General features: G+C 34.7%; 1 pseudogene; it reads left to right on the top strand.

The window, feature by feature from the left end:
• Window positions 1-624: 624 nt before the first annotated feature.
• Window positions 625-3,143, top strand: LOC120079731 (annotated as a pseudogene).
• Window positions 3,144-3,983: the final 840 nt, after the last annotated feature.

The following is a 3,983-nucleotide window of genomic DNA, read 5'->3' as shown; positions in this document are numbered from 1 at the left end:
AAATCGATAAATGTGGCCTAAATTTGAAGAATTTCATCAAAGAAAAATAAAAACTAGGGCAAAGATCAATTTATGCACTTAAACTTTGGGAATTGTATCAATTTAAACCCTAGACTAAAAATTGTATCAATTTAAATCTTAAACTTTGGGAGTAATATCAATTTAAACCATAAATTTTGGGATTTGTATCAATTTAAACCTTAAACTAATAATTTTATCAATTCAAACCTTGAGAACTTTAAAAAATGTATCAATTTAAACATCAAACTTTCATAAGTATATCAATTTCAATCTTGAATATTTATAAGTATATCCAAATAAAACATAATAAAGAGTTTAAGTTGATATAGTTATGAAAATTTGAGGTTTAAATTAATAGACTTATAAAAATTTAAGATTTAAACTGATATAATTATTAACTTAGATAAATTGATATAATTATTAACTTAGAGTTTAAATTGGTACCATCAGAGTATAAATTAATATTTGTCCAAAAAAAACTAAATACGGAAAATTTAATTGGAAAATCTATATCTTCCTACCGTCGAGGGCCCCCGTGTGGCTGTGTCGGAATTTTGAAATTATAATAAGGGTATTTTCGTCAACAAAAGAGTTTAGACATCGTATATAATGATCCTCAAACCCTATTATTAACCCTTTCATTCCAGTTTCCATTTCCATCTGTCGCCGCAAGGGTTTAAGGGCAGCTTTTTTCCTCAGGTTGGGATTTCCATTCATCTTCTTCAATCTTTCGGTTCTCAGTTTCTATCTTGTTTATACTCGATAATCTCTGATTTCTGGATCTTTTTCTGTGTTTCTCTGTAGATCGTAACATGAAATATAGTTTGGTTCTGAATTTTGTGGTGTGCTTCTGTATTAAACAACTTTTGTTAACCCTTTTATTGTTGTGTTGTTCTTCGTGTCCATATGTTACATAATTGATGCATATTCGTAGCGATCCTTTTGTTTTGATGCAAGTCTTAGGTTTATGTTTGCCAATCTATTGAGACGCGTGTTATTGTTCATCAATTCTCGTAGATCTGCGTTCAATATAGTCTATCTGATTGGATTAGATAGGTCATAATTCGTTTCTCAAATTTGTTTTCTCTGTTCTAGTTCCGAGAAATTTACTTTTATAATTATCGAATTGTTCAGTGAATAGGTTGAGATTGTGGTGGGTATTCTAATTTTACATATTAAGATATGTGAAGTTCAGAAAATAAGGGTTATGTATAAATTTCAATAATGATTTTTCTGGATAACGGTTCTTCGTGTTCTTGTTTTATATGAACTTTTTATTGTTTTGCAGTTCTTTTACCTAAGATTCAAGCATGGGTAAGGAGAAGACTCACATCAACATTGTGGTCATTGGCCATGTCGACTCTGGCAAGTCGACCACTACTGGCCATTTGATTTACAAGCTTGGAGGTATTGACAAGCGTGTTATTGAAAGGTTTGAGAAGGAAGCTGCTGAGATGAACAAGAGATCCTTCAAGTATGCTTGGGTGTTGGACAAGCTTAAGGCTGAACGTGAGCGTGGTATCACAATTGACATTGCCCTGTGGAAGTTCGAGACCACCAAGTACTACTGCACTGTTATTGATGCTCCTGGCCATCGTGATTTCATCAAGAACATGATTACTGGTACTTCCCAGGCTGACTGTGCTGTTCTTATCATTGACTCCACTACCGGAGGTTTTGAAGCTGGTATTTCTAAGGATGGGCAGACACGTGAACACGCACTTCTTGCCTTTACTCTTGGTGTCAAGCAAATGATTTGCTGCTGCAACAAGGTAATATTGATAGTCAATCCTTAGTATTCTTGTTTTTCTTCTATTCAAGCCATTGATTTTTGGAAGTATTTATTATATTATATTGGGTTCTGCTATGAGTAACTTTGCTGACTTGGTTCTTGCTGTGACAGATGGATGCTACCACTCCCAAGTACTCAAAAGCTAGGTACGATGAAATTGTGAAGGAAGTTTCTTCCTACCTCAAGAAGGTTGGTTACAACCCAGACAAAATTCCCTTCGTCCCCATCTCTGGATTTGAAGGTGACAACATGATTGAAAGATCCACAAACCTCGACTGGTACAAGGGACCAACCCTTCTTGAGGCCCTTGACATGATCCAAGAGCCTAAGAGACCATCAGACAAACCCCTTCGTCTTCCCCTTCAGGACGTCTACAAGATTGGTGGTATTGGAACTGTTCCAGTGGGTCGTTGAAACTGGTATTATAAAACCGTATGGTGGTCACCTTGCCCAACTGGACTGACTACTGAAGTGAAGTCTGTGGAGATGCACCATGAAGCTCTCCAAGAAAGCTTCTTCCCTGGTGACAATGTGGGGTTCAACGTGAAGAATGTTGCCGTGAAGGATCTCAAGCGTGGTTACGTTGCTTCAAATTCCAAGGATGATCCCGCCAAGGAAGCTGCCAATTTCACTTCCCAAGTTATCATCATGAACCATCCAGGGCAGATTGGAAATGGTTATGCCCCTGTCCTTGACTGCCACACCTCTCACATTGCAGTCAAATTTGCTGAGATTTTAACCAAGATTGACAGGCGTTCTGGTAAAGAACTCGAGAAAGAGCCCAAGTTCTTGAAGAACGGAGATGCTGGATTTGTTAAGATGATCCCCACCAAGCCCATGGTGGTGGAAACGTTCTCCGAGTATCCTCCACTTGGGCGATTCGCCGTGAGGGACATGCGTCAAACCGTGGCTGTTGGTGTGATCAAGGCCGTCGAGAAGAAGGATGCATCCGGTGCCAAGGTCACCAAGTCTGCAGCAAAGAAATCAGGAAAGTGAATGGTACGAGTAGCCGTCTGTGGTGATGTTTGTCACAATGATGATTGGGTTCTTATTAAAGGAGCAGCATCTGGTTGGTATTTGTATTGTCTGTGTCTCGTTGGTAACGTCTTCAAGTTTCCTCCATCATCGCGGAGCAGCTTTTCGCAGAATTGGGTGCTTGATCGGCGGTGGCAAGTCTTCAAGTCTTCCTTTAATCTTCGAAGGTTATTATATGTGTTATGAGTGTTTTTATCTTAAAACTTCTTTTTGTGGTATTGAGGTTTGTTTCTGTTTCTTACATATAATGGATCGTTTTGGTTTTAATACATTCTTAGAAGCCCTTTTGTGTCTCTATTACTTGGCCGATTTCTCCAAAGTTTTCTTCGGGACTTTTTTTTTTTCTTTTTGAAAAAAAACTTAAAAAGAAATGAAACAAGAGGTGACCAATAATAACATGGCAAATCCAGTGGGAGAAATTAGGATCTGCTTGGTAGAAAATAACGCAGTGGATTCAATAGATAAAGTTTCATGTTTTAAAATGTGTGCTTGATAGTAGATTCTAATTTAAATAATCGTCTAAAATGCGTGATACTATACATTTGTAAAGCATAAAACTGAATTGTAGTATTTATTTGATAATAAATTATTTATAAATATAAGTTAGGTTAAAAAGATTTGTATTATTATTATTTTGTAATATTAGTATATTATATATTTAAAAAATGATTTGAATTTATAACTTGATATATTGTTTTTCCATATGTTTTTAATTTTGTTTAATTTTACATTTTAAAATTTGAAATTCAAAATTTGGATAAAATGAAAACATCATAAACAAAATCAATCAATTAAATTTGTTGAATTTGAAAACATAAAAAATATTCAAATACGTCCGTAGCAAATATGTTGGATAGAACATCAAATTCTCGTTTTTATATATATATTTAAGAAAATTAAAGACAACTTCCCTGAGAAAAGTGGCCAAACAACTAATTTAAGATATTCTAAGTCCATTTTGATTTTGAAAGAGAGCTAAATTTATGTTTCAATAAAATCTTCAAGTTCAATTTTGGATAATACACTTGATAAATTTTGTAGGCTAACAAGAGAAATAACTTTTTTTTTTTAAGTTCCATTTTGAAAAATAGCAAATTTGGATTTAATTGATAACAAATTATTAGATTACAAAACT

This window comes from Benincasa hispida, chromosome 6 (genome assembly GCF_009727055.1).
Source record: "Benincasa hispida cultivar B227 chromosome 6, ASM972705v1, whole genome shotgun sequence".
Taxonomy (NCBI): Eukaryota; Viridiplantae; Streptophyta; class Magnoliopsida; order Cucurbitales; family Cucurbitaceae; genus Benincasa; species Benincasa hispida.
The sequence above is the reverse complement of the archived record's forward strand: the minus strand, read 5'-3'. Positions and strand labels throughout refer to the sequence as shown.